The sequence below is a fragment of the Arvicola amphibius genome, chromosome 7 (genome assembly GCF_903992535.2).
Source record: "Arvicola amphibius chromosome 7, mArvAmp1.2, whole genome shotgun sequence".
NCBI classification, from domain to species: Eukaryota; Metazoa; Chordata; class Mammalia; order Rodentia; family Cricetidae; genus Arvicola; species Arvicola amphibius.
Genome location: NC_052053.1, coordinates 2,394,241 through 2,413,830, shown reverse-complemented (window position 1 = coordinate 2,413,830; position 19,590 = coordinate 2,394,241).

Sequence of the window (19,590 nt, the reverse complement as noted above, 5' to 3'; positions counted from 1 at the left end):
GTGTGTGTGTGTGACTGCATGCCACCGAATATGTTGGAGGTCAGAGAACAATTGACATGAGTCAGTTCCCTCTCCCCCTCGTAGGTTCTGGGAATCACTTAGGTCCTCAGGCTTGACACAAAGACCTGTACCCACTGAGTCATCCACTAACTAACTCCCTAACATCATCTTATATATGCCAAAGGGTTTTAGTCTGACGTTTCTATGAACAAGTCACTATACAATTTATCAGACAAAATTATATTTTTTAGATGGGAGAGAATCAGTTCAAAGATTCAACTATGAATCAATTTATCATTTTATAGGGAATCTTAGAAAAAATCTATTTTTCCTAATAATTAGATTAAGGTAATACTATATTTGAACATCAGATTCCATAGCTAATGAAAGCCATAAATGAGCACATTTTAGAGCAGTCTTTGAGTATGTAAGTCTGCATTAAAATCTTTTTTAAAAAATTAACTTATTTTTATTTTATGTCTGCCTAGATTGAGTGTGCCACATGGCTACAGTATCCATAGATGCCAGAGAGGGCATCAGATCCCCGGGAACTAGAGTCACAAATTGCTTTAGCCACCATGTGGACGCTAGGATCCAAACCCGGGTCCTCTGAAAGAGCATTTGGTGCTGGTGGATAAAAAGACCACTTATCTGCATCTTACAGCATACTTCTCAGGAAAGGCATTCTCACAAAGACCTCTTAGGGGTTCTATTACTGTGAAGAGACACCATGACCATGGCAATTCTTATAATGAAAGCATTTCATTGGGGCTGGCTTACAGGTCAGAGGCTTGGTCCATTACCATCAGGGTAGGAAGCATGGCGGCACACAGGGAGACACGGTGCTGGAGAGGGAGCCAAGAGTTCTATATAGGGATCTGCAAGGAGCAGGAGGAGACTGTGAACCAGGAGACCTGGCTTGAGCTTTGAAACCCCAAAGCCTGCCCCAGTGAGACACCTCCTCCAACAAGGCCACACCTCCTTTCATGAGGCCATACCTCCTAATAGTGCCTCTTCCTATGGACCTATGGGGGGCATTTTTATTCAAACCTACACAACCCTGAAATACAAAGAAACCAAGTTTAGTTTACTAAGTTTCTACCCTAATTTTTCTCTTGAATTATGCTTACACAATAACAAAAATCCGTTTTCCTCAGTATTTATTGGGGAGGCGGTGTTAAAGCAAAAGGAGAGAAAAAGAATTCCTGATAAAGACTTAAAAAAAAGAACTGATAGCAGAAAAACACCCAGACAGGACACCTACTGAGCTGTTCTTTCTTTATTCTAGTGTAGGGAGATTTCAATAATAGAGATGCATGAGTTATTTATTTATTTATTTTAGAATATTACAATTCTTATGGTACTTCGTAAGATACATGAATATTGATATCTGCATACTTGTCTTTTAATACATTTTTAAAGTATTGAGAATCTAAGAGGTACAGAGTTTGAGTCTCACAGTAATCAGAAACTGTCCTCAATCTAGAGTCTGCAACTCTGCCTCTGCCTCATGGGCAATAATCATCTCTTTTGTGTCTTTCTAGCATTTTTGCTATTGGTGTGCTTCATTCTCTCATTATTACTAAAAGATTCAACCTTATTTTTGCCTCCAGCTTTAATTTTTTATCTCCTTCCCTCAAGGTAATCATAGCTCTTGTTGTTTCTTAAAATGATACTTATTTATTTGTGTGCACGTGTGGGCAATTGATGCCACGGTGCCCGTGTGGAGGCCAGAAGACAGCTTGTGGGAATCCGTTCTTTTCCCTCTTCTCCTCTGGACTGTCTCACTGGCCATCCCTCATTTAAACTCATTTCTGTTTAAACAAGGGCTTTTTACAATTCTTCAAGGTGTCTAGCTCATCAGTTTTTATGACCTTGCTGTCTCTTTAACTTTTCCCTGGTTTTAGCTCCAGCTACGAACTAGCGTGTTTCCTTCAGGTTTTACATTTTAAGTTTCCAAAAAGTATCTGATTGTTCCCACTCCTTGCATAGCATAGCACATGTCACAACCCTATTCCAGTTTGTTAATCAGACATTTGGAGGTCCAATCAACTGTAGATGTTGGAGTCACCAGGATATTAAATCATACCAGTGAACATCCAAAGAAATATTGCAAACAACGGAAACTTTGAAACTTCAGGCGGAGGGGTGTATTTATTTAATTTGTTGGGTTTTTTTCATAGACACAAAAATAGGATTTTTAAATAGATTCCTGATATCTATTCATCCAAATATTTTTATATAGTATTCAATGATTATATACCAAGTGTTATTCTCTGTGTCCCAGATTGTAAGAATATAGACCTGAATTGTCTGCTTTTATGAAGCTTTTGTCTTGGGGAGAAAGGCAACAACAAGAACAAAAACTAAAAAGTAAAGGTGCTAAGTGCTATCATGGTAGTGTTGATAAATATTATGATGAAGAATAAAGCAAATTAGCACCGCTAACTGGAGCCATGAGGAAACTTAGACGCAGGCTGCTGCCAAGGACCCTATCTGGGTCTGTGACCCAACTGCAGCCAGCGTTTATGTTAGTGTCCAAGGGCTTTACCATTGCCAGAGCCATACAGATCTGAGTGGCCTGTGCTGCCACTCGGAGCTATGGTGTCATCTAGGCAGGGAATGATGCCAACGGCCGTGTTTGGGTCTGTTGTCTGTGTTGATGTCTGTGGCTCTTGTTACCAACTGAAGCGGTGAGGCTAGGGTTATGCAGAATTGGGCATGCCACTCACTGGCTGCAGCACCAGGGAGAACTGGAGCTCCCCCTCACTGGCTGCAGCATTCAGGGGAGCAGGCCCCTACACCTCGCCTGGGCAACACAGAAGAGCTGACCCTGTTGGCAGGGTCTCTGCACCTCGCCTGGGCAGCACAGTAGAGCTGGCCCTGGTGATGTGGGTATGAGTGAGCTAGACCTACTAGCCCGAGGGCAGGAGAACTGACCCAGCTCCTTGCTGCCTGCTGCATTGGGTGAGCTAGCTGGGTTTTGCTGATGAGCTTGCCCAGGTGATGAAAATGAGGAAAGGCTGGCAGGCTGACCAGCCCAGCTACCACCCAGACCCAGAACCAGGGCTATGAGTTAGCCCACCCCAACCTCATCTGGTGTGGGAAGTCCTTCTGTATATGTGTTGCTTTTATTGGTTAATGTTGACTGAGGTTTCTGTCCCACCTGGTTCCCACAGTCGTTAAGTCCCAAAGGAATCAAACAGAAGCCTACATTAATTACAAACTGATTGGCCTGTTAGCTCAGGATTCTTATTAACTCTTACAACTTATATTAGCCCATAATACTTGTCTGTCTTAGCCACATGGCTTGGTTCCTTTTTCAGCGAGGCGGTCACATCTTGCTTGCCCTGTGTCTGGCTTCCTCCATGTCTGGGTGACGACTGCATGATGTGGGATTCCCCTCTGTGTGCTGTGAATATCATTGGTTAATAAAGGAACTGTCTTGGGTCTGCACAGGGAATAGAGGTAGGCGGGGAAAACTAAACTGAATGCTGGGAGAAAGGAAGGTGGAATCAGAGAGAAGCCATGGAGCCGCTGCCGGAGACAAATGTGCTGAAACTTTGCTGGTAAATCATGGCCTCGTGGTGATGCACAGATAAATGGAGATGGGTTAAATTAAAATATAAGAGTTAGCCAATAAGAAACTAGAGCTAATGGGCCAAGCAATGATTTAATTAATACAGTTTCTGTGTGATTATTTTGGGGCTAAGTAGCCAGGAACCAACAAGCAGACTCTCACAACTGCAGACTGCATATTTCCTGTTCCGAAAATTCTCCTGTTCTCCTTGCCCCACCTAAATTTCCTGCCTGGCTACTGGCCAATCAGCATTTAAAATACAAGTGACAGGGTATAGACCATTGTCCCACAGCAGATTAATGAATAAAGAAGCTGTTCTCGGCTTAACAGAATATAGCTGGAAGAAATATATATATATATACATATATATGTGTATATATATGTATATATATACATATACACACACACACATTATATATATATATATATATATATATATATATATAGAGAGAGAGAGAGAGAGAGAGAGAGAGAGAGAGAGAGAGAGAGAGAGAGACTAGGCTGAGTCAGTAGGCACCATGCAGCCACCAGAGGGGAAAGATGAGAGCTGTCAGTTGGAACCTTGATGATAGGCCACTCCCCTCGTGGTAAAATATAAAATAATGGAAATAGGTTGATTCTAGATATAAGAGCTAGGTAGCAATACACTTAGCTATTGGGCAAATGGCGTTGCTATTAATATAGTTTCTTTGTGATTTTTTTCAGGAGGCTGGGAGGCTGGGGGAAAAAACAAGTGGCCTCTTACAACATATTCTACCACACTCATCTATGGACTGAGAGTATATGAAGGGGATAAACCCACAGATCCGAGCTGCAGGGCCCCCTTGAAACACGGCAGCAACAGTATATCCAATAGTTTCAGGGAGGGCGCAGTGTTGAAGGTGTAGCAGAAGCCAGAGGCCTTGAACCTGACCAAGGACCCACTGCAATGAACACGTACATGCAGAGATGCCTGGACTAAAGCCATACTGTGTGACTTGCTGGCCATACTACAGCTTTCACACTGAGGGATTTTGCTTTGTTTTGCTTTGGTGTTGCTTCTGTTTGTTTTGGTTTGGTTTTTGGTTTTTCTTTTAGGTTTTATTTTATTTTGAGTGGAGGTTGCAAGGGCAAAAGGTAGATACAAACAGGTAGGGTGGGAGATGTGTGAGATCGGTATGCATGATGTAAAATTCGTAAAAAAAATCAATAAAAAGTCTTTTAAAAAATAAGGCACATTACGAGGACAGAAAACCACAGAATTTGTCTACAGTGACTGGATGAACTGTTGGTTATGTGATGCTGTCAGGGTTGTGATTTTTTAAAAGATGCCATTTGAGTAGAGACATTCCACAAACACTCCTTTAGCTAGTTACCCCTGGCTATTCTCAAAGGAGTTTCCCATACTGGGCTTTGAGTTCACTTACGATGACGAAGAATTGGTGCTGTTTATTCTTCTTTATTTGCTTTGTAATACTGAGGAAGGAGAATTTGGTCAGATGTTATCCCTTCCCAGCCCACATTGATTCCCTTTCCAAAGCATAGGAAGGTTGAGGTGTTAGTATCAGGAACTGGGGGACCATAGAAGGTGACAAGGATGTTAGGATTAATATTCTTAGGATGGAAATTCTAGAAATATCCTTCCTTTTTCCAATAATTTCGGGCATCACAAGATGGTCTATGACCCAGAAACCAAGTTTGCTGGCACCTTGATTTTGGTAATTCTGAGTAGCCTTAGCTCAGGAACATTGAAATCCATGTTTTTTTCAATCCACTTTGCTTAAGCATGCTTTAAATATGCTAAACATCTCTCTCTCATGCATAATTCCTAACTCTAAACAGCAGTAGTCTCTGCAAAATGCATGGCAGAATGACAGTAATAAATTTTTATTCTACACATATTTTTTTTAAGTTTTGTCACATAATAAACACATCAAATGTTTTTAGTTGTCTTAGCTTTCCTTTGCATACATTTTTTTCCACCTGGCCACAATAGCATGATTGCTAAGCAACAGAAAAGGAAAATCTTTCAAAATGTATGTCCATGAATTCCCCTCAAGAGAGGAAAAGGCACTGCTTGGGGAGGGAGAGGAAAGGGTGGGAAAACGGAGTAGACTCTGTGCAGCTGTTTCGGTATTCAAGGCCACACCTGGACAGGGTAACCCTCCTCTGATTAGAAACTTCTGGCAAATAGGAAAAGTTGCTGCCTGAAAAAGCAAACAGGGTCTTTAGGGATTCCTTTGGGCTATTTTAGCATCGAACAGATGTGCTAGTTTAAGTTTTATATTCTTAAAATAGTCCAGAGCATGGAGAAGCACTATGTCTCTTCTTATGGAAAATTCTCACAGTGAAACTCAGTGTTTAAAATGTATTTAGAAAGAGAAATATGTTACCTAGAAACACAGTATCTCATTTTACCCTGAGTGTGATGAGTTGTTGCCTGTAGGTATGTTTTAAGTATGGCATTTGTTCATTCTGCAAATGAACAAATTTGCAAAAAAGTTGATTATAAGATTTTGAACATTTAAAACTCAGGATAGAATATACAAACATTCATTCATTTTATATCTGAATTTTAAAATGGAGAACATGATAATTATATGTATCACTTATATCTAAGATATACCCTGAGGAGAAACATGCTATAACACCACAACACATGCATGAGCACTGGAGCCTTACACACACAAGTACACACACACAAGTACACACATTGAATCTTTAGGAATAAAATTTAATCTCTTTCTAACTCAGTTTCAACAACTGAATGATAAAACTACTTTTAATTTCAGAGGTTTGCTTGTTTCTTGAACAGGTTTCAACTAACGGGCTGCATACTCTGTCCCTGATTTCTGTATTATGAGGCAATCAATTTACCACCCATGGTGACTGGTAATGAAGACTAAGTTCTCCCAGGGAGGGTGTTTACATTCTGGAAAGTGAATAATCCAGAAACTAATAAGCAAATAAGAATATGACTGGATATCAGTAGCATCCAGTCATCAGCAACCAAGGACTAGAGCTGTGTGCTCCATGATTGGCATTTTATAAGATCCAGATGAAAATAATCCTGTCTTATAGAGCCCTAGGGAGGAACTTTCCCAGCAAAGGGACAAAACAGTATCACAGCACAGGCTCATGAACTTGTGGTCAAGGAACTAAGAAGTTCAGTTTTTTATTCTGGAACATGATCAACAAAGTGAGTCAACAGAAGTCCTTCAGATCAAATTACTCATGAGTTTGGATTTTATTATATAGATGATATGCTGGATTTTGGATGCTGTTGTCTGTCCCAGTATAAATCACACTGAAATTTGATTGACATCATAGGAATTTGGGAAGATGAAATATTAAGGAGGTAATTGGCTTCTTATTTTCTGGTCTTGATTCTCTAGTGTAATGAGTTCCAAACACCAGTTCTCAGTTATTATTTTACCCCATCTTGCTACATACCTAGCAGCTAAATTTTCATTGGATGTCTTTGCTATACAGGCATATTTTGACATATTATTTAAGTAGTGAGAAATTTTTATAGAAGTCTTAATTTAATTCTTATCTAGATGTGCATATATGGCCTCACATCTTCATTCACTGGATGTGGGTGAACAAAAGGAAAAGAACTATGCCCATCTGCTCACAGTTAGCTCTCACCATGACATCATATGGCCTATACCTTTGTTGTCTCTATATTATAAATGGGGAAGAGCTTAATGCTATAAACTACTGAGAGGCTAGCTATTTTTTTCTCAGGTAAATGTTCCAAAAATTATTTAATACAAGGCAATAGCTTTGCAGGGTAAAGGCTGAGAATAATGTTTCCAAATTCTCTAACAGTGAAATCAAGGAAGGCCAATAACCAGAAACAAGACATACCGCACCTCTCAATGATACCCCTTCATATCGGGAAAGTTTACCATCCAGAGGTATGAGGATAAAAGTATCCTTTGGGAGATTCTAATGTTTGGGACTAGTAATCATTCCATGGCCACCAAATTCCAAGACCCCATGGCAATCACATGTGAACAATTCTGCTGGGGCTGGAGAGACACTGGAGGACCTGAGGGTGCATCTTTATCGACTGACTCAAGACTCATCTCTTCCCTTAAATTCCTGTTTTCTACATATGTGGAACATATGTAGAACATATGTAGGAACTATATGTTGCACAGAGAGAATCTTGAACAGAAAATGAATTTATAAGGTGTTTTAGTCTGGGCAGAGGTTATGAGCTCTGATTTCATTCTGTCGATGAGCTCCAATGTTTATGGAAGCTCTTGAATTTGTGATATCTGTGACGATTCATGCAGTCATCCATGGCCTACAGGTTATAAGTTGATCAGCAGTGGTGACTAACTTGGAAAAATATAAGAAATAGCCTTGAGATTCAAGTTTTTAAATGAAGGGTTCTAAGTCCAAAAATCCTAGGATGCCTGTAATTTTACTGCACAATTTATAAAATGGAACTTTGTTCCCTTTATGAAAATTTTCTGCTCAGAAAGAAAAGAAACGTAGCTGGCAAATGTTATGGCCAAGTGAGATAATTTCATATTATACTTGAATAATTTATGCATGCTTTGATTTAGGGATATTCCTAAGTCTGGGCATTTATTTGAGACCAAAGCAATTATGAGTCAGTAAGTACATTTTAAGTTGCTCTTAGTTACATTGTCTAAATGAAATTATTTTGGTAAGTACTTGCTCACAAGCATTTATTCCACCATGGCGCGTATTTTACTCATTGTTTGCTGAGTCTGCCTAGTAGAGCCTAATCAGCCGAAATCGAAGGGTATCAGCTGTGCCTGCCTGAAACTTTCCTTTCTGATATTTCTCATTCCCTCGCATTCTGTTCCACTATTTCTATCTATGTCTTGGATTAGTGATGCTCTATTTAGGTGCTAGTGCATAGAAAGGTGGCTGTGGTCGTAACGGTAGCGGCAGTCATAGTAATAGCATGCATGCAGTCAGCGCGGTGCCGGCTCTTATTAATCCTACTTACCATATTTCCAATAGAGACATTCTGCCCTCACTCCTCCTCCTTTGTGACTTATGTATGTTTCACATCCATGCTCCTGCTAGATAGCATCTGCTGCCATGCCACTGTGGATGGGTCTCTTTCTTTACTATTCCACTGTTAGTGTTAGCTTTATACCTATTTCTAATCTTTTCCTTTGTGGAGTCAATTTATTGGTTATTAGTGTATGTGTATGCAATGCGTGTGTCAGGGGGCACGTTTTCCATAGTGCATGTATGGAGGCAAGATGACAATTTTGGGGGTGCTCTTCTTACATCTTATATGGTTTCAGGGCTCAAAGTTGGGCAATGGGGCTTATGCAAAAAGTGCTTTACCCACTCAATGAATTCTCTCACACTAAACCTTTCCTTTGTATGAGTCTAAGTACTTGTACACGGATTCTGTACAAGTACAAGAGGATCCCCGCCTTAAGCTTTACTGTTTAGACAAGAATTGCCCTGGCTCTCTCTGTCCCAAATCCGCATGGATGAGAAATCTGGGACTCAAGAGAAATGTGTTCATCTCACCCTGTGTCCCCATCCTTCAGGACAGTCTCCAAGTACCCAGACATCTCAGAGATGTGGAGTGGAAATTTAAGGACTGTTATGACCGAATGTTCTTTGTTTTATAGATGTTATGGGGATGGGAAGTGGTGGTAATGGACAGCGTTCTATAGGAAGTCCTCTACTGAGAGGTTAAGAGCAGGAAGAGGAAAGGGAAGGCCAAGTCCCCAGGCCAGTATTTATACTTTCTCTGCCTCACAAATAGTAGAGATAGGTCTTTCTGGAAAAAGCAGTAATTTCCTAATTAGTCTGACTCTCTGTTCTTGAGCCAGACAAGCCTGTCTCTGTTTAACACTTTCTAGTGGTGTTTCATTAGGCCTAGAACATCTAGTCTTCTTGGCAGGACGCATAGTTATGGACTTTGCTGTAGGCGTCAGCATCATCTTTTGGCCCCTACCTAAAACTCAGTCTTAAGAAACTTCATTCCCTTTCTTTTGAGTTTCCTACTACATTTTCTTTATACATTATGCTTTTCACTTCTTTGTGTACAAAATGGATATTTTGCCTCTTTCTGGAGGCTCTTCACCATCTCTCTGTGTTTCCAAGTATACTCAACGTTTGTCTAGATGTAAATAAGAAATAGCCCCTCTGCGTAGACTTTCTGAAGATGGTGTTTTCCTGTTCTGTGGAGGCACCCACATCCATCCTATCTCCGTTTATAATACTTTTTTTGTTTTTTTGAGACAGGGTTTCCCTGTAGTTTCTAGAGCCTGTCCTGGAACTAGCTCTTGTAGACCAGGCTGGCCTCAAACTCAGAGTTCCACCTGCCTCTGCCTCCCGAGTGCTGGGATTAAAGGCGTGCGCCACCACCGCCCGGCTATAATATTTTTTAAATAGTGGTTTCTGCTTCTTTGTTTTGCCGTCTATCTTCTTTGTGAGGAATGTCTTCTTTGTCAGTAAGCATAGAATATGTTTATGAGTTTCATTCGTGTTGGCACATGCCTTTAATCCAACACTTGAGGGGCAGAGGCAGGTGGATCTCTCTCAGTTGGAAGCCAGGCCTGGTCATAGAGAGTTCCAGGGCAGCCAGGAATATTTACAGAGACCCTGTCTCCAAACAAAGCAAACAAGCAAAGACATAGAGTAAAGTTAACACCACGTCTGCATGTCACGAAAATTAGAAATGGTTATAATTTAGTTTCTCAGTATTCATTACCTCATTGTTTATAATTGACAGTTTTCTAAAAATAGCAAGGTATTTCTCTCTCTCTCTCTCTCTGTCTTTCTCGTGTGTGTGTGTGTGTGTGTGTGTGTGTGTGTGTGTGTGTGTGTGTGTTTGCACATGGAGACCAGAGGTTGATATCAAGTGTTTTCCTCATCCACTTTGTGCCTTACATATTGAGGTACGGTCCTTCCCTTGGACCCAGAGCTTGCTCGGTTTGGCTAAGCAGCTTGCTCTAGGGACCCCATGTATCTGACTCCCAGCACATAGGGTCATTCTCTACATGGGTGCTCATGGTTCCTAACTCTTGTTCTCATACTTGTGTGACAAACTCTTAAGCCCTGAACCATCTCCCCAGTTCCAGGAGTGAGTGTGTAGTGGAGGGAGAAAGCATTACCGATGGGCTTTTCATGCTGCTTGTGGAAACTGCATATCACCCGCTAGATATCTGTGCCAAAATCAGCAAACTGAGCTTTTATGAGCTTGTAGATTGTGTAGTTGCAGACCCGAAATAAATAATATTTATACTAGGAGATGAAAACAGCAACGTTTACCAACAGCAATATATTGTTTTTATGCACGTTCTGTGATTATTTATATTTAATTGGATTAGATTTTCTGCAAGTTCTTAAAAATAAAAGTAGCTTAAATAGGTCATCATTTCACAAAGCAGTAAAAGGAAAAAACATGGAAGAAAGCAATTACAAATAATGAGGACATTAATCTGCTTTATAGAGCTTAAACGATCCTGAAATCTTAGCAGTGCCTGTGAGCTGTATCAGGGTAGGAACCAAACCCTTCAGAGATATTATTTTTGCTATTTGATTCAGTTACCATTAATTGGGAAGTGATTTTCTTCCTGCAGCGGTTTAGACACGGTTACTGGGGAAGTCAGCTGGTTCAGTCACGTGATGTTCTTGGAACCCTGATTTAGCGGTGTTTGTAAGGATATTCTTGTCCACCGCATGCTGGACCTGGACTGGAAGCAGCAGTACTATCAGCAAGCTACAGAGAACGGCAAGAAGGCTCCAAGGTGGTTGACGAGTCCCGGGTGTCTGTGAGACACGGGGTTCTGAAAGACAGACCCTTTTCTCCTAGGGCTTCCAGTAGTCTGTCTTAAAATAGCAATAAAGAAAAAGCACCGGGGACTTCCTGAGGATTAGGGACTGGCTAAAATTAAAGGCTAGGGCTTTGAACTGCTTCTTCTCATCAAAGACAAATCCCCAGGAAATGCCTTGTGTTCTCAACATTTAATGAAAGTTCCTTACTTGAATCTACGGCCTCCTCAAGCTTTCATTAATTATTAATCTATGGCTTCAGTAGTAAGTGGCATATTTCTACTGCCTGTGACCATGTGCTTTGCCTATCCCAAACAGCAGATCCATGGGGAAGAGGGAATGATGCCGAATCACTTTGAAAAATAAGTGTATTGACTTATTCCTTAATTGTAGAATATGTCAGTATGTTAGGTTATTTAAAATAAAATTTTCAGGGAGCCCTGATGACTCTTTGTCTTGGAGAGGGGTGGAGTGGGGGTATGGGTGGAGGGGAGGGGAGGGAGGGGGGAGGAGGAGGGGAGGAGATGGAAATTTTTAATAAAAAAAGAGAGAAAAAAATAAAAGAAATAAAATAAAATAAAATTTTCAATTTTGCCTCTCTCTGTGTTGTCACCAACATCCTAGCCTTATCTAATGACAGCGTCACTTTGTCCTGAGGCTGCTTCTCATACAGGATCTTTTCCTGTAACTGTGAGACAGAGCTAACGAAGGGCAACCAGGGCAACTCATATTTTTGGAAAATAAAAACCCCTGACATCTACTGAGTGATTTGCTCTTATCTGGCCACTGAGGCCGCCATGTATGGAGCGTGGAGATGACTTGTTTTCACACTCAGGAAACCGTAGGTTTCTTCTAGAGTCTCTGCAGCTGAATTTCCTTTCAGCCCTTCCAATGCAAGGCCATCTTCGAGTTGCTTCCTTTGCAACAGCCTCTTGTAGGAAATGCAAGCACAGCGCGGCACAAGCACACATGGTTTCAGAACTGTAGCTGCCTCAGCTGCTCTCTGGACAGACTGTTTTAAAATACAGTCGTAATCCCTTCCACTGGCTCCTGGGAGGGGATCGGTCATGAGGAAAGGCTCAGGAAATGTCAGGGGAAGCTGCATCCCGGGAGTGTGCTAGTCCATCCTATTCAGGAAGGGATGGTCTAGTCCACAGTCACGTTGGTCGGCTCTGGCCTTCTCAGTGTGGCAAGCTTCCTCCGATTCATGCCTCGGTAAGTAGTTACAGCTCAAAGAGGAGTGGTTCTCCTAGGGTTCAACCTCCTCTTCTAGGAAAAGGCTTCCATCAATTCACGACTTCCTACAATTGTTATACCTCAAGCTGAAAAAGCTACGCCTGGCTGGGAAAAGGGAGGCGTTGTGAACTCTTTTTTTTCCTGTCCATCCACTGAATGAAAGCCAGAGGGAGGGGAACGGGATACTGCGCCCCACGACATTGACATCGCCACCGAAAAATGGAATTTTACAAAAAGTTTTAGAAGAAACATAAAGCAAAGAAAACCAGCCTACAAACCACAATCCCAGAGAACTTAGACAACAATGAGGACACTAAGAGAGATTTACATAGATCTAATCTACATGGGAAGTAGAAAGTAGAAAAAGACAAGATCTCCTGAGTAAATTGGGAGCATGGGGACCTTGAGGAGGGTTGAAAGGGGGAAAGGAGAGGCAGAGAGGGGAGCAGAGAAAAATGTAGACCTCAATAAATACCAATAAAAATGTATAAAAAAAGAAAATGGTCTTTCTAAACACTGAATTTGGTGTTCTTCTCAAAATAAATTTTTTATCTCCACAGCACTTTTCTTATTCATTATGGCTAGCTTACTTTATTAAAATGATTAATAAGAGACCCAGAGGGCTCTCGTTCTTCATTCTTTGGGGGGTCTCATTGCCAAATGAGGGCCTAGGTAGACAGCGATCCAGATCAGGGCCGCAGTGTGCAGAACACATTTGCCTGCTGTCTTCTCACGGTAGTCTCCGAACTCCCTGGTCCTTCCCCCATGTTTGTGATAAGATGGAGCTTCTTCTGTTTTGTAAACTATCATAGTTTACAAATTCTTTCAAGCAATCTGCAGTGTAGGCAGCATTGAGGCACCTGCATACCATTGTCTTTGAGGAAACTACATCACCCTGTTTCCCAAGATAAAAAGATCCTTGTCTCCCTTGGGCTAAAATCTCTCTAAGTCAAGGATTTCTGGACCCGATGTCAAGGTAACAAATAATGTCTGCACTTTCTCCAGCTCCAAATCTGAACACAATATAAGACATTTTTCATTGACCATCATGGCAGATAAACCCTTTAAAAAGTTTTCAGAAAAAATATCCATATGCTTGCAAAAGTTTAGCTATGAGCATATTTTCAACTCATCTTCGATAGGTAATGCTGGAACTTAGAGCCAAAATATTAACATGTTATTTCATGAATTTTCAAGTCTTTTTGACTCCTTTGGAGAATCAGGGGGAATTCTCCTTCTTGGTGTAGTCACCTGCACAATGCTGGATAAACTGGTAAAGTGTTCAGTAGTGCAAAAATATCAGCAACAACTTGCATATCAGATATACAAGTTGTCATCTCTTAGTCAAATGTCAAAACAAAATAACACATATACTTTGTAAAAGTGTTTACACTTTTGACTTTTAAACCCTTTCCCCCTTTGGGGTTTTTCTGAAGAGAGTGAAGGAAAGTAGATGTCACCAGCCATTTCATTTGTTTCTTTTCTTTCTTTGTGAATAAAACACTTTCCCACAGATCTCCTTTCCTGGGGCCATCCTGGAGGGAGGCACGGGCAGCTGCACTGTGCTTGGGGCTTCTGTGGTCTCTTTCTGGGAGTCTCTTCACCCTCCAGGGACGTATTGCAGAGTGACATCCTAAACTGCTGTCCTTTCTCTTCCCTGGAGCTCAAGTGCCGCTGGCCAGCAGGGTGCAGTGTCTTTCCCGGCTTGTGCTTCATTTTTTCAGGATATTTCCTGGCTGCCCTGTGATCAGTTTGTCGTTGTCAGCCAATTCATGGGCCCTCAGGAACAGACATCCTCACAAACAAAATGACATTATGAGAAACAGACCCCAGATATTGGCACATCAGCAAAACAGATGGAATTTTGAAAAGGAAAAAAAAAAAACTACTTTGGAAAGATTAGCATGATTCCACTGTATACAAAATGTAGCTCATCCTCTGCCAATGCAAAGCACTACAACATAAAGCCACTTTAATGAGACGATATTGAAAGCCGAGCCATTTGTAGAATCCACAGAGGGTTCCAACTGAACTATACAGAGGAACTGCTTGGCAGATCTCTGCATATCCAGGTATGAGTTTGTGCCTTCGAACCTCAGAAGCTCAGTAAATTTGAATGAATAAAAATGGGTAAAATTTGTTTTCTATAAATATTGGGTATGTGATTTTAACTAAAATCTTTAGTCTTCTTAATTAACTTAAAATAAATTATCACAGAATTCTGAAATTACTTTCCAAAATTGTGATATAATGTTTTTGGAGAACTTGTAATGAACTTGTCCTTGACACAATTAACAAAAAAAACAGCATTATCTACTTGAAGCCTCAAAATATAATATCATGTGCATAAGGTAATTTTATTATTACATCTAAAAAGTGAAAGAATTGAAGGTTAGGTTCTTGGACCTTACAAAACTACCTTTTGGTCCAGGGCTGGTGGCCTTCGTCACCCCCTCCACTGTCTACTCTCCTGTCATTAGATACTCCTGGTGTGTACATCCTAACCTCAGTCACACATCCTGTATGTAATCTGGAGGCATAAGCATTACCAAAGCCTTAATCCCGTCACTGATGACTCAGTGTCTATACTGGGGAAATTTCTCCTGGACACTAATTTTTACAAACAAGTTCTGGGGGTTGTTTTTAATTGCATCCAATATTTAACATTGTTATTCTAGACAGCAAGGTTACAAGATGAAAAATACAGCCTTTGTTTCTCTCTCTCTCTCTCTTAGGGGACTGCGTTTGTTTCTTATGACCAGCGTAACAAATTACTACAAACTGGGTGGCTTACAAATTGCAGATTAGTTTCCTCACAGCTTTGGAGGCCAGAAGTCTGGGATCGGGGTTACGGTACGCGTAACCTCCCTCTCAGGAGGCTTGTCTCTCCCAGCTCTGGGTGGCTGCCAGCATCCCTCGGCTAGTCTCCACTTATGTGACTCCATTTAGGACCTACCTGGATTACCAGTATAACTTCCCATCTCAAGATTTTAATTTTTTTTTCCTTTCTTGTTTTTCAAGACAGGGTTTCTCTGCACAGCCCTGGTTGTCCTGGAACTCTCTCTACAGACCAGGCTGGCCACACACTCACAGACATCCACCTGCCTCTGTGTCCCAAGTGCTGGGCCACTGTCATCATCCAGTTTCAAGATCTTAATTTAATCATGTTCACAACCCTGTTTTCCAAGAGTACCATTTGTGGGCATCTAGGATTAGGGCCTGATGTTCCTGGGTGGCCATTATTCGGAACAGCATGGGGTGGGGGGGGGGGCAAGTAAATGAAGACAAAATTCAAATGCAGATGGAAATGCTTTGAAGCAGTAAGATTGTCATCATGGTATTTACAGTAGGTGAAAGGTGTCACAGAGAGAGAAGTCAGAGGTTTTCAGCTCTCTGTCGCGAGTGTGTATGGTATGTGTGTGTGCTCATACGTGTGCACATGTGCAAGCAGATGTGGTACACATGTATGCGAACGTATGGCAGTCAGGCGTCAATGTCATGCATCTGCAGATGTGCTCTGCCCTCTGTTTTGATGCAGAGCCTCTCATCATCTGGACTTCACCTATCGGGCCTCAATGGCTGACCAGAGAGCTCCAGCCTGCTCCTCCAGTGCCTGGATTATAGGTGTGTGCCTCCAGTCCCGACCATTCCCATGGGGATCCAAATTCAGGTCCTTATGATTTGATCTCAGTCTCTTACCCAGGCAGGACTTGAGCTAGTTAGCCTGCTTCAGCTTCCATGGCAGTCTCCTAAGAACAGTGGGCTCTCTGTTCCTAAAGGATGAACAATTTCAGAATAAACTTTTATTTAAATCAGTGGACTCAGGATTACTGATATTTAATATTCAACATTGTAGATGAAGACCATTTGACTCATGGTTTCTCAGAAAGGTAATAATCTAAAGAACAGGGTGAGGACACATATGTATGTGCTATCAATTATGAATTATTTTTCTTCTTAGAGAAAAAGGTTATTTGAATTTTTGATAATTCTTAATCCCTTAAAAATGTATAATCTTTAAGACATAGAATAGGTATAATATACTGCCTATCATAGGCCCAGCTCATAGAACCTGTCCAATACTCTATGGTATTGTTTATTGACAGTACTTTGCAGAATAGGCTCATAGAACCTATCCAATACTCTATGGTATTGTTTATTGACAGTACTTTGCAGAATAGGCTCATAGAACCATCCAATTTAATACTTTATGGTATTATTTAGTGACAGTACTTTCTCCAGAATAAGCCACATGGAGTAACATCACTATGATTTGTTCATTTTCTAAACTTTAAAAAGAATACTAATTTTTTACTACAAAGGCAAAGAATAAAAACCCATTTTAACACTAGATCTCTAGGGATTTCTAGGCACAGTGCTTAAAACTATTGTCCAATTTGGAACTGACCATAAATACCCTTGATACAAGTATGACTAATGGTTCTTCAGTCTTCCCACTTATAAAGTCCATCTGAAATTCAAGTGTGAAGGTGCAGCCTTCAGAGAGAAATACCACAACTCTGGTGCTTCCAGCCAAGTGTCTGAGAAGCAACTTGTCCTCATCTCTCATGCCTTTACGTTGGATATTGTGTTTGTTGAGAGAAACTCAATGTAATTGCACTAAAATAAAAAACAAGACAAGGCTATCAACTCTCTCCATACCTAGTTAATATAGACCAAAAGGTCTAGTGAGAGCCATAAGCTAGCAAAAGGAGATCAAGGAGATACAAATTAAAAAGGGAGAAGTCAAAGTATCCCTATTTGCAGACAACATGATAGCATACATAAGTAACTCTAAAGATTCTACGGCTGGTAAATGCCTGTAGCTAAGTGGCTGGATGCAAGGTAGCTGAGAGTTCTGCATCTTGATTTACAGACAACAGAAAGTAACTGAACATAACACTGGGCATAACTTGAGCATAGGAGACCTCAAAACCTGTCCCCTCCAGAGACACAGTTCCTCCAACAAGGCCACATCTACTCCAACAAAGTCACACCTCCTAATAATGCCATTCCCTTTGATGGCCATTGTTCTCCCAGACCACCACGTTCCATTCCCTGGCCCCCATAGGCTTCTAGCCATATCACACTGCAAAAATGCATTGAGTCTATCTTCAAAGTCACAGAATCAAAGTTATTTAAAAGTCTAAAGTTCAAAATCTCTTCTGAGATTCATGCAATCTCTTAATTTGTAATCACTTGTAAACTCAAAATTAAAAAGAAGACTACATCCTTCCAACAAATAATGGCACAGAATATACATTATCATTCCAAAACATAAGGAAGGGAGCATAGTGAGGAAATACTGGACCAACGCAAGACTGACAAATGCCAAACATTGCATCTCTGTGTCTGGCATCAAAATGCTCTTCAGATATCCAGCTCCTTTCAGTTTTGTTGACTGCAACATACTTCTTTCTCTTGGACTGGTTCCACTCCCTATTAGCAGCTCTTTTAGGCAAGTATCCCATGACTCTGGCATCTCCAATATTTTAGGGTCTCCAAGCCAATCCAGGCTTCACCTTCACAGCTTCACACAATGGCTTCTCTTGGCCTTCTTTCAGGGACACTCCTGACACATGCCTGGCCTCAGCAGCTTTCCTTAGTCACAGAGGAAGATTCATAAGCCCTTGACTCTAAAGCCAGAAGCACATGGTCGAAGCTGCCAAGTTCTGCTGCTTTTTGGAAATGACAATTGCATCTTCGCCATCTTTCTGTTTTTGATGGTTTCCTTCACTGCCTAAACTTGGCTGTCCTGAAACTTGATTCGTAGACCAGGATGGCCTCAAACTCAGAGATACACCTTCCTCTGCTCCTGGAGTCTGGGATTAACGGTATGCACCACCACACCGGCCTTTAAGCTTTTCTTTGATCCTTTAGGACCTTTACTGATGCAGGTCACTGAAGAAACTCTTTGTAATCATCATTGACCCGCAAACGGAATAGAGAATCCAGGATATGTCTATACAACAAAATATTGTTTGATTGTGAACAGAAAGTACTGATAAATACAACAACATGGGTGTATCTTCAATAAATCACATAAAGAATACAAATTTCACAAAATTAGTAGATAGCAACCATTAAATAATAAGTGATGATGATCAGACCTTTGGTTTGGGGCTCTAGGCAAATGTAGTTAGTGGGAGCTGCTCTGAGAAAACCATGGTTCGCTGCTGTTTAGTTTTTGTGTGTATATATTATTAAATCATTCAAGCATCTTCTTTAAATTGTTAAATCTATCTACGAGCTGAAAGAAAATTTAATTAACCATATTTCACCAAGTGTAGAATGCCAGTAAAAAATTATAAAAAGGGCCCATCATTGGTGAATAGATTAACTACAGGAGAATATTGTTCGGTCATGAGCATAAATAAAGTGCTGATAAATATTACAATATACATGGATCTTCAATAACTCACATCAAGTGGAAGAAGCCAAATGGAAATGGAAAGGTACTGTGTCGCCTGCTTTCTCTGCTATGTCCAAAGCTGGGCAATCCATGGGAGGGTAAGTTAGCAGGGGCCACCATTCAAACCTCTGGAAAGTGGGAACTGACTGCTACCAAGGACAGAATATCTTCTCAAGATATGCTCTGAAAATATTCTGGGATTGACAAGCTGTGAAAATTCCATGACCTAATACACGTGCTAGAAGTAGGCTTTGTTGCACACTTTTAAAGGTGTGTGCTGTGCCCGCAGTCTGCGTAGCACCTCCTGCACACCTGTGTTGATGGAGCTGTGGGCCGCTTCCCAGCTCCCCTCCCGTCTCCCGCATGGCTAGCTTTACACCGGAAATAACAACACACAAATAGTATTCATTTAAACACTGCCTGGCCCATTATATCTAGCCTCTTCTTGGCTAACTCTCATATTTTGATTAACCCATTTCTATTAATGTGTGCAGCACCACGAGGTGGTGGCTTATCGGGAAGGATCTAAGCCTACATCCGTCTCGGGTCGGAGAATCATGGCGACTGATCTCACTGCCTTCTTCCTCCC